The sequence below is a fragment of the Triturus cristatus genome, chromosome 7 (genome assembly GCF_964204655.1).
Source record: "Triturus cristatus chromosome 7, aTriCri1.1, whole genome shotgun sequence".
Lineage (NCBI taxonomy): Eukaryota > Metazoa > Chordata > Amphibia > Caudata > Salamandridae > Triturus > Triturus cristatus.
In genome coordinates, this window is record NC_140590.1 from 34,916,595 (window position 1) to 34,929,044 (window position 12,450).

General features: G+C 44.1%; 1 protein-coding gene across 1 annotated transcript in view; it reads right to left on the reverse strand.

The window, feature by feature from the left end:
- Positions 1–12,450, reverse strand: part of LOC146808743 (pregnancy-specific beta-1-glycoprotein 1-like) — a 321,140-nt gene that overhangs the window by 38,082 nt on the left and 270,608 nt on the right. The gene's annotated exons all lie outside the window — the stretch shown is intronic.

The following is a 12,450-nucleotide window of genomic DNA, read 5'->3' on the forward strand; positions in this document are numbered from 1 at the left end:
CATCTAGTAATAAGTGAATATGAAACAAAAAAGTAATCTAGCCTAACCACTACTTTATGGGGAGCAGAGTAAAACGTACTTTCAGGATCATCAGGTTTAAAATGCGTCCACACAACTACACACCCGTTGTTCTGTACTAGGTTGGTGAGCGCCCTAAAAACCCTTTTCTTCCAACCCATATAGTTGCTTCCCGCTGCCCCCCAGAGCCCTCCCAAACCGTTAATGTTAAGGTCCCCACACAGTATTACTGGGGTAGGCCAAGATGCAAGCTCAGTATCCAAAAATTCTAAAATTTCCGTATCATCCCCGGTTGAACCGTAAACTGAGCAAATAGTAAATACCTCCTCGTGCAGCATAAATTCCACCAATACCCAGCGTCCCCATCTATCGGACAGCTTCTTTTTAAAAACCATACCATTACGCCGGGAAAGGATGGCAACCCCTCTTGTTTTCGTACCTTGTGTGGTGTTAACAATGAGCTTGAACCTGAGTTGTTCCATAATACTACCATTAGTGCCTTCTATATGAGTCTCTTGGACACATAATACATCTATACATAGTGTTTTCAGGATAATTGCCGCTCTTTGCCTCTTAAGCAGGTCATTCAAACCACAGATATTTATTGATGCTACACGTAAACTCATTGGCTCAAAGTAGAAGATTTCCCAGCCCAGTTATACCTCTTTAGACTTCTTAGCCCTCCTGAGCAGGTTCTTTGGCTCACTGTTATCTTTCCATTTCCTTTTCTATTCTCATTTATAGATTTAAACCTCAAGTACTGTGATGTGCTATTCCCTCCACCTCCCCATCCCCCCAAAACCCCCCCACCCTCCCCTTCAAACCCCCCTCCCCCACTCCCCGTCAACCACCCTCACAGGCAAACAGGTCAGCCATGACCTATGACAGGCAGCCGAGCTCACTTCTCAAGCTGCTGTGGATTCTCCCACCCCAACCCTGAAATACACTACTGTGTTCTAAATACTAGTAGAAATAAGACAGACCAGAGAAAAACAGAGCACAAAGTAATTAACTAGTTAGACGTTCAAGGAGATACTACTTAGCTAAAACTGTACCCTTTAACTTCGAAGAGCTTCTCAGCCAACTGTAGGATCCTCCTGAGACGGTCTCATTACTCCAGCCCTCCCCCTTGCCTCTTTCAGCTCAGTCAGGTACTCTTGTGCCTTAATTTCAGAGAAAATCATTTGCACCCTCCCATTTAAAATAACCTTGAGTCGCGCAGGAAACAGTAAATAAGCTTCACAACCCATCCCCTGAAAGGGGGTGATCATCTGCCGAAGTCTCCATCGCCTCTCGACAGTGGCATGACAGAAGTCTGGCCGCGCAATAAAAGAAAGGCCCTCAAAAGTCCGTTTGCAAAATTAGCTTTCATGCTACAGATCATGGGAAGAGTTGTGATAGGGGTGGGAACAGGACAACCAACTTGAGACAAGCAAAGGCTAGATGGATTTGTCGCCTCCGCACTGTTGCGTTTGGCCAAAACATCAATAATGAATTTCATCACTTTCTGTAACCTAAGGAAACATCTTTTATTGTTGGTTTGGATACTGTATTGCATATTTCTGTAGCACGAGTCTCTGAATCTTGTTTGACATGAGTGAGATATAATTTTGTTATGTTCATTTGCCCCTTGAAACCACTTATACAGCAGTTATTATCCTGCTATTGGCGATTAGTTTCTACAATAAAAATATGTTCCACACAACATATAGCAGTTTCTATCCTGCAATTAATAATTAGTTCCTACAATAATAATCCTTTTTTGACAATGGGTCATTTCCTGTTTACCGTGCTGGAAAATAGGGCTCACTTTGATAACAGCTACCTAACATGTAATCTGGTTCATACTATGGTAATTCATTTTCATCTCCTATAATAGGATTGTCAACGGGTACATGTCTCTAGATGTAATAACCTCAACACATTCAATTGTTTAGTACAAATTTTCCTCAAAGTTGTTTTGTAGAAACAATACATAGTAGTTGTCATTTTGCTTTTGCTAACAGCGCTCATTTATCGCTAGAGAGGGTATTATATGGCTTGCGATATTCCCAGTACTTAAAGATGGCACCCGTTTTCACCATAGTAGTCTATTTTGCAGGGGTGACACCTTGACTGAGTTTCATTACTTGTTATAGAATTTCAATGAATGAACACACAGTTGTCACCACTGTGTGATTGCTAATTATGTCTACTTTGTTATGTGAACAGGTGCTCTTTGCTGTAATAAACATCACAATATACGGCTTGTGATATTGTTAAAACTAAGAATGATGCGCAGGCAAGTCATGTGCTATTCCCTCCACCTCCCCATCCCCCCAAAACCCCCCCACCCTCCCCTTCAAACCCCCCTCCCCCACTCCCCGTCAACCACCCTCACAGGCAAACAGGTCAGCCATGACCTATGACAGGCAGCCGAGCTCACTTCTCAAGCTGCTGTGGATTCTCCCACCCCAACCCTGAAATACACTACTGTGTTCTAAATACTAGTAGAAATAAGACAGACCAGAGAAAAACAGAGCACAAAGTAATTAACTAGTTAGACGTTCAAGGAGATACTACTTAGCTAAAACTGTACCCTTTAACTTCGAAGAGCTTCTCAGCCAACTGTAGGATCCTCCTGAGACGGTCTCATTACTCCAGCCCTCCCCCTTGCCTCTTTCAGCTCAGTCAGGTACTCTTGTGCCTTAATTTCAGAGAAAATCATTTGCACCCTCCCATTTAAAATAACCTTGAGTCGCGCAGGAAACAGTAAATAAGCTTCACAACCCATCCCCTGAAAGGGGGTGATCATCTGCCGAAGTCTCCATCGCCTCTCGACAGTGGCATGACAGAAGTCTGGCCGCGCAATAAAAGAAAGGCCCTCAAAAGTCCGTTTGCAAAATTAGCTTTCATGCTACAGATCATGGGAAGAGTTGTGATAGGGGTGGGAACAGGACAACCAACTTGAGACAAGCAAAGGCTAGATGGATTTGTCGCCTCCGCACTGTTGCGTTTGGCCAAAACATCAATAATGAATTTCATCACTTTCTGTAACCTAAGGAAACATCTTTTATTGTTGGTTTGGATACTGTATTGCATATTTCTGTAGCACGAGTCTCTGAATCTTGTTTGACATGAGTGAGATATAATTTTGTTATGTTCATTTGCCCCTTGAAACCACTTATACAGCAGTTATTATCCTGCTATTGGCGATTAGTTTCTACAATAAAAATATGTTCCACACAACATATAGCAGTTTCTATCCTGCAATTAATAATTAGTTCCTACAATAATAATCCTTTTTTGACAATGGGTCATTTCCTGTTTACCGTGCTGGAAAATAGGGCTCACTTTGATAACAGCTACCTAACATGTAATCTGGTTCATACTATGGTAATTCATTTTCATCTCCTATAATAGGATTGTCAACGGGTACATGTCTCTAGATGTAATAACCTCAACACATTCAATTGTTTAGTACAAATTTTCCTCAAAGTTGTTTTGTAGAAACAATACATAGTAGTTGTCATTTTGCTTTTGCTAACAGCGCTCATTTATCGCTAGAGAGGGTATTATATGGCTTGCGATATTCCCAGTACTTAAAGATGGCACCCGTTTTCACCATAGTAGTCTATTTTGCAGGGGTGACACCTTGACTGAGTTTCATTACTTGTTATAGAATTTCAATGAATGAACACACAGTTGTCACCACTGTGTGATTGCTAATTATGTCTACTTTGTTATGTGAACAGGTGCTCTTTGCTGTAATAAACATCACAATATACGGCTTGTGATATTGTTAAAACTAAGAATGATGCGCAGGCAAGTCTTGTAGAAAAGGTAGTAGATTTATTCTTGATCTTAGGTTATAGTTTACAGGAAGATGATATGATCCATAAATGTGCCCCACCAGGAGCAGCCTCCTCCCTGCTCAGTCCTTCCACACCAACTGATTCTCCTTTCAATCCAAACTCACTGAACATTCAAAATGACCTCACCATAGGCTGAGCAGCAAGGCAGGGAACCTCATTAGGGAGGATACATTGAGTAACAAGTACATTACAACACATCTCCCCCTTATAATGATCAAAACAATCAAAATATATGAAGATGATAAAACCCACATATGTCAGCAAGGGAGGATGCATAAACAACAAAATCATTACACATAAGCCCCCTCCTATAATGATCATAAACAGTCAAATGTATGGAGATAATAAAACACACATATGACAGCAAAGGAGGATGCATAAAACAACAAAATCATTATACACATCTCATAAACACACATATGACAGCAAAGGAGGATGCATAAAACAACAAAATCATTATACACATCTCATAATGAGCAGAAACAAACAATGAATGCACGATGAAAAGAGACATTCTTTAAAACAGTGGATGCTAATCCACATAACTCACACTACAAACTACGGGTACCACACCACACAGAGTACCCATTGCGCATCATACTAAGGCACAAGACTGAGGCAGAACCATGGATCTACAACCTTAGGGGAGAGGATGTGGTCCGTTGGCTGCGCTGCCGCCTCTGGTGCAGGAAACCAGGGTTCGAGCCTCGAGGTCGCATCCACATCCTGTGATTCTGGGCAAATCACTTAATCTCCCCGTGCCTGAATGTGTAATGTAAATACGGTGCTATGTAAAGCGCTCCAATACCTTCGGGTCGAGTTCGCGCTATATAAATATGCAAAAAAACAAACAAAAAACCCCCCTCTACTGCACATACTAATGGCATGACAAGTCTAACCTCAAAGAAAAGGAATAAGACTCCACCCATGCCAAAACAGGGTAACTTTAAACCCAATACACTCTCGAAACATAGTATGGGTATCTTTAAACCCAAAACCAATCCAGGGTATGCTTAAACCCAAAGCAAATCCAGGGTATCCTTAAACCCAAAGCAAATCCAGGGTATCTTTTAAACCCAAAGCAAATCCAGGGTATCGTTTAAATCCAAAGCAAATCCAGGGTATTCTTAAACCCGAAACACTCTTGAAACGCATTATGGCAATCTTTAAACCCAAAGCAAATCCAGGGTATCCTTAAACCCGAAACACTTTTGAAAGACACTATGGGTATCTTTAAACCCAAAGCAAATCCAAGGTTATCCTTAAACCCGAAACACTCTCGAACATTCTATAGATATCTTTAAACCCAAAACAAAACTAATGCAGGGTATCATTAAACCCAAAACAAAACAAATTCAGGGTATCATTAAACCCAAAACAAATTCAGGCAAACAACTACATATCCAATTGCACAAAATAAAAAGATGGAGATTCACTCATTGACATTAAAAAAATAGCAAACTGCCCATGAAAACACTGGTGTGCCAACGAAGAAAGTACACCCCATAGAAATCAATGAAGATTTTAAACTCTCCACAAACCCCAAACAAGAGAATATTTTGTTGTTGGATGGAATTCTCAAATTAATCTCAGCAATTGGCAGTTGCAGTAGAAATATAGCTTGTTTGTTCATAGCTATGAGAAATCAACCCAAGTCTTGTAAATGTCTTCATCAGAAAAATATGCACTGATGATGTAGGTGGCTCACCAGAACACAGCTTGCAGGCACAAGGAAAGAGAAACTTCTTCAAGAACAGCTCTCAGGAAATGCCTAAACCCATTACTCATCTGATGCAGCAATATCGCGGGATATTGCATGCAAAGTTCAAGAGGACTCGCAACGTCGTGATCGCTATCAAAGTCAAAGAAATTCTTCCCAAAGAGCTAAAATGGCCACCCGTGCGTCGTTTAGCGTCACTTTCAAAGGAGAGTAGGCCTTAAATCCAATGTGACGTCACATACAGATTGCACAGATTGTTTCGCACTAGGAATGCATGGATCGTCTCGCACTAGGAATGGGAAGAGGAGCATCTTTCGAACACGGTAAGGCTCGCACACATTAGCGGAACCGTGCATTTTCAACTGCGCAACACATTGGAAATGCGCAGCAAAAAAAACAAAGTACCCACAGTCGGTGATAAATGCATCGCCAGCGGTGTAGTTTTCCCTGCCATGAAGTCGCCCCTTAGTAGTTTCCTCCATGAAAGTGATGAGCACCAAAACCCACACCAAACTATGTAATAAAGCTGAATGAAGAGAACACTTCACAGGGGCTCTTCAGAAGCCGACAATAATATGAACTCCGGGGCTGCTCACGGCTGTTGCGTCAATTAGCACTGACACAGGAAACACTTTACTCCAAACGTAACTCCATGACTCGGACCCCTCACACCATGCTCCTTTTTGATGGCACGATCAAAGGGGCTGTTCTGCTGGTTATTGCGGTTAATACATACAGTTGCCATTGTTAAATCCACACCGGGGCTCCACACAGCAGACTCTTTCAGGAAATACTGCCCGAGGCAATTCGACTCTTTCAGGGTTCAACAGCAGGCAGGTAGAGGGAAAGTCCAACAGGAACTGGCAGGCCCAGGTTAGGGCTGACCGTTCACAGGTGATGAGGGACACCATCAAGAAGTTGTAGGAATGTCAGGAACTTCTGTTAGGCTAGTTGCTCATTTGGGGAACACTCACCCAAGTCCATCATTAACTGGCCCATCCACGATGGGGCCGACCGATCTTCTGGTCACCGGTGGGGCTCAGGACTGCCAGCTAGTTTCTTCCATTTGCGCTTCTTCAGTTTCTTAGGTACCAGTCCATTCAAGGTAGCTCACGTAGGTTCTTTCAGATCATCGCCAGTGTTAAAAGGAAGATTGATTTGCAGGCAAGTCTTGTAGAGAAGGTAGTAGATTTATTCTTGAGATTACATCTTAGGTTATAGTTTACAGGAAGATGATATGATCCATAAATGTGCCCCACCAGGAGCAGCCTCCTCTGCTGAGTCCTTCCACACCAACTGATTCTCCTTTCAATACAAACTCACTGAACATTCCAAATGACCTCACCATAGGCTGAGCAGCAAGGCAGGGAACCTCAATAGGGAGGATGCATTGAGTAACAAGTACATTAAAACACATTGGAAATGTTCAGTACTTAAAGATGGCGCACGTTTTCACCACAGTAGTCCATATTTTGCAGGGGTAACACCTTGACTGAGTTTCATTACTTGTTATAGATTTTCGATGAATTAACACACAGTAGTCGCCACTGTGTGATTGCTAATTATGTCTACTTTGTTATGTGAAAGGGTGCTCTTTGCTGTAATAAACATCGCAATATACGGCTTGCGATATCCAGATCAATTCCAACATGGCGGCCGTCTTTAATACAACAGTTTGTTTTTTAGGTCTCGCATAGGCAGCGCATGCGCTGCCTTTCCGAGGCATCAAGTAATCAGAATTACTAGTGAAACTCCACCCATTGAGTTTCTCTTTGTTTTGCCGCTTGCCATTGGGGTAATCAGGCATTACTTTTCTTATCTTGCTCATGGTTGGCTAGTGGTCCGATACGTCACTTCCGTTTTCTTCAGTTTCTGGAGGAAGCAGCATCGACGAACTACAGTTAACATACGCTGCAGGGTGGTATTTTTTAATGTTGGGACTACCTCGTTTTTTTTTTCCATGGCGCCTGGTTCGTGCCCCTCACTCCTTGTTTATTATACCAGCGGCCACGCCTTATGTTTTACTTTTCTGTTATACCCAGAACGCATACTACGCTTTATGAATAACACGGGCGCACACTTTTAATAATGCACCCGTGGCTTGTAGCCCGTCACCCCCATCCTGCCCCCAGGCACCGTGCTTAATGTGTGACTCGGCCCGCCTCCTCATCCGCCTGTCCGGAGGTAGACATACCTATCGGGAGACTCACGGCCTTGGCAGCTGCTGCGATGGTGGGCGCAGGATATGAGACAGGCAGGAGGAATAAAACCGCGCAGCCCTGGGCCGGGCAGCTCAGAGAGGGAGAGCGCTACAGGCTCCTGTGACATCACTGGCAGAGCACTCCTTGTGCGGGCAGCAAAAGCAGCTACTTGCCCATCTGTCGGGTCAGCAGAGGGTGAGGCTTGCATACACACCTCCTTGTCCGGGCAGCGAGGCTCGGGTACACAATTCTCTTTCCAAGTTCAGCCAGGGACAGGTACACAGCCGTCTGATCAGGCACAACACTCCACCCATCCACAGAGGTTCAGGGACGGCTCCTGTGGTGCACAACTCCCAGTCAGAGGTGTGCAACAGTCCAAGTGGGGCACAGCCAGCCCGGGGGCTTCTGTTCCACAATACTGGTGCAGGGGTGGTTGCCCGTCGTCAAGCAGAAGGGCTGCTGGACCATAGCAAGGTGTACGGCTCAGTGCGCAGGCCACTGTCTGTGCACTGCTCCAGGTGTGTGTCCGTGCAGTGCCAGTCTCAGCACTGCCTGAGGCTTGTTAGTATCTGAGCAGGGAGTTGTGCAGCTGGGAGTCGGACCCTACTACCTGGATTGTGGCTGTGTGTCCGACCCTCTGGGGCCTGTAAGAAATAAGTGCTGGCAGTCAGGCCTCTCCTTGCACACTCACACCCGAGGCCATTTGTGTCGGAGGTCAGTGCCTGGTTTTTGAGCACTCGTTCTCCAGGCGCTGTCTGCAATGGTGATTCTGCTGACAGGCTCCACGCCCCTCAGCCGGATCGCCTCAGGGCATCTCTTCACTCAGTCCCTGATCTCCACTGTTCTTAGGAGTTCTGTAGCTCCACCTTCAGGACCTCACCTGGCTGTTTCCCCCCTCCCGTGCCCCGGTCTTTTTTCTCACCACCACCCTTGTGTGAGCTCTGGCAGCAGAATGGGGGAGCAGGGATTCGGGACCCCAGATGCGCCAGCAGAGAGGGGGGACCCCGGAGTTCTCCCCCACAGCCGTGAACCTGCTGCTCCTGGAGATGCTGTCCTACCTGTGCAGGGCCATCTTCTACCTCATCCCCGTCTACCCGTGCGGATACCTGGGCCTGGGCGTCAGCTGGGTGCTGCTTGGCCTCCTGCTCTGGATGTGGTTTAAGAAGAACAAGGGAAGCCAGCTGAATCGCCTGACTGTGGCCTACGAGATGCTGGAGCTGGAGAGGGAGACCATCTCCAAGCAGATCGGCAGCCATCACCTGCCCATCTGGGTGAGTACAACTGGCATGGCCATACTCGCCTGTACATGCGGGTCTGTGGAGGTGGGACCACATGCTGGCAATAGAGCATTTCTAAACGTTTTTAACAACTAAAGTCTACCTAGTTTGAGTTTTACAAACACCTTATTAATCACAATTATATAAAATATAAGATTATAAACATTTTGTTGAGAAAAACAGAGATTATGCTTTAAAATAGAAAAAGTGTTATAATAGAACGTCATTTCTAGAACAATTCATGTAGAACTAGGAATGATTCAGAACATTAACAGAAAGCATGTTTGCAAAAATACATGCATAATCACAAAGGAAATTAGAAAAAGTTACAAAAGAAAAAAGCATTTGCAATGCAATAGGTCTTGCATTTTCGAAACTTTGACCTATTGGTACTGTAAATGACAATGCCTTTTATTGCAGGTTTTTAAACACATAAATGAAAGGCATTGTCATTTACAATGCCAATAGCTCAAAATCTCGCAAATGCTAGACCTATTGCATTGCAAATGCTTGTTGTGTTAGTTACATGGTCAGCCTCACAGGTGTGAGTCCTTTAATGCTCATCATAAAATAGGTTTCACTCATGGTGTTCGGTTCTGTCTGTTGAACCGGGCGCCACGCTGGAACTCTATCGGAGCAATTGTACTCCGTGAGACTATAAATATGGCGCCCATTTTCACTAAAGTATTCAGTTTCTCTGGAGGAGTGACAATTTCACTGAGCTTCATTGCTTGCTATAGATTTTTGTTGAAACAGCACCCAGTAGTTGCTACTGTGTAGTTGCTAATCACGTTTTTTACTCTTTGAAGGGGTTTTCTCTAATGTACTAAACTTTGTAATATACAGCTTGCGATATCTACAGCAACTCCTATATGGTGGCTGTTTTCTATCATATTAGTCTGCTTTTTGTGCTAGCAACATGGTCATCCTCACAAGTGCGAGCACTAGAATGCACACTTTAAAACGGGTTTCATCCATGGCGCTCGGTTCTTTCTATTGAGCGCCGGACGCCGCGCCACGCTGGAACCTTATCGGAGCAATTGTACTCTGTGAGTATTTTGATACATATGCTGTTTATCTTAATAAATGTCTGTATGTAGAAGTCACAACTTAGCATCACTTTCGATTTGGCTCAACTTAGGTCACATCTATTGAGCAATGTGAGAATCAAAAGGTTTTAATCAGGAGTGTCATGTTTCTGTTGTAATCAGTCTCTATGGTAAGTAAGTAAAATGTATTGTTTTTGATTAGTTAAAACCATTACAAAAATACATTCTGATAAAACATTTTGGTTAAATTCCTTTTCGATCAGTGGACTGTTGAAAAAATGTATGTACCAGGACATGCATGATGCATGAATGATAAGAAAGTGCGGAGTGTCCATGGTTTGTTTTCCTTGGAGCCTCAGGAGTCTGTATGCAGGTTACAGTACAGCGGATCCTTTGCTTAGCTGCAACTTGAGATAGGAACTTGACAAGCTTCCCGTTTAGTTTTGGGTCCCTTGGGTTAAAACATGCGAGTACAGCTTGTCTCCGAGTACGTATGCCACGTTCATTAAAGTGAGTTTTTAGGAGGCCTACCCTTTATTCTTTTAGTTTGATGCAGGAGCATATTATGTGTTCAATGTCCTCGTTCCCAACTCCGCATAGCCAGCACAAGTTCCCATAGTTCTTTCTCAGCCATGGTGGGAGATGAGGTATGAATGGCAGGATCCCTAACCTGTATTTTAGAAAGGCCTCTTTAGACTTCTTAGAGTACCCCAGTTCAAAGTATGCCTGTGGGACAAAAAATTTGTAACTGCACAGAGTCATCCATGCGTGGCTCCTGTGTGCAAACGTGGCTTTATCTTCTGTGAGTGAAATTTTCTTAATAAGCTTGTTTACGATGCGCTTAAGGTGCAAGTGTGTTGTCGGAATTTCCCATAGTTCAGCTAGTCCTGTGGCAGCCAGTGATTCATCCAAGTATGTTTTAGCTGGCGTTGTGGGTGTGCTGCACAGTTCCTGCCAGAGCTGATGGTTCAATGTGTTCCTGGCGGAGTTCTTGATTTTATGCCAGCACTTGATGTATGAGCCTCGCCTTGCGTGGAGTTGCTTTGTTAGACCAAGCTCTAGGCGAATCTGTGCTGGCGAGGTATATGGCGGGAGGTTTAGCATTACTCTATATGCCTTTGCCAAGGTGGTATCCAGCAGTGAAGTGTCCCTGCCTCTCAGTACCTCGCTGCCGTATGTTATTGTTGATGGAATTTTTGCTTGCGCAGCTCGAAGAAGTGGGGCGAATGTTGGTCCAGTCAACTTTGTTTTGACGATACTTAGCGTTGTCGCAATCGCCATTCCTTTCCTCTTGATGGTTTTTAGCTGGTTCGCAAATTGGCCCACTTTGTCAAACATGACACCTAGGTACTTATACATATTGCAGTTCGCGATTGCGGTTTTTCCAAGCGACCAGGCATGGGACCGCTTTTTTCCATTAATAGTCAAAGTTTTAGTTTTGTCTATGTTGACTTCTAGTTGGTTTTCATCATCATACCCATGCAGTGTATTAAGTAACCGTTGTAAAATTACTTGAGTTTGGCTAGTTAAAACAACATCGTCCGCATATGACATGCTGGAAATCGGTTTTCCTCTTATTCGAGGGGCGAGTGCATTACAGGCGGAGAGGACTGTTGTTAAGTCAGTTGTGCAGAGGTTAAATAGAAGGGGTGTGATAACGCACCCCTGCTTGAGTCCTTTAGTTGTTTTTATGCACCTCAATAGATGGGAACCATTTCCAAGCTTTACCTGTATCCACGTGTTGGAATGTAGTTCTATTAGGAGGTTCAGGAGGGACGAGGGAACCCCCCCAGAGCACCAATTTCCTCCAACAGTTAGCTCGATTGACGTTGTCGAACGCCGCCTTAAAATCCACAAAGCAGAAGTGGAGAGATTATTTGGTTAAAATTGCTTTGTCGATGATGAGTGACGTTGCTAAAAGGTTGGATGTTGTACCTGTCTCTCTACAGAACCCCGTCTGGCTAGGGGGAATAATGTTTTGCTCTGTTGCCCATTCTTGCAGCTCTGTAAGTAGATTCACCGCAAAGTATTTTGCCTCTACGTCCAGTAGTGCAATTAGATAGTAGTTTTTTGGTAGAGTTTTGTCCCCAGCCTTATAAATTGGTGAGATGACTGAGCCCTTCCATGATACGGGCAAACACCCAGACTGCCTAACAGAGCTGAAGATTGGAGCTAGCGTTTCTGACCAGTATTCTGGGTCTTGTTTAAAAAGAGCTGGTGGAATCCCGTTTGGCCCGGGTGCTCCTTCTTTCCTCCCTTTACGTATTTGTTCCCTGATCATGACGGCATCAATTTCGATTATCTCAGCCTCGTCGATCATCACAGTTTGTA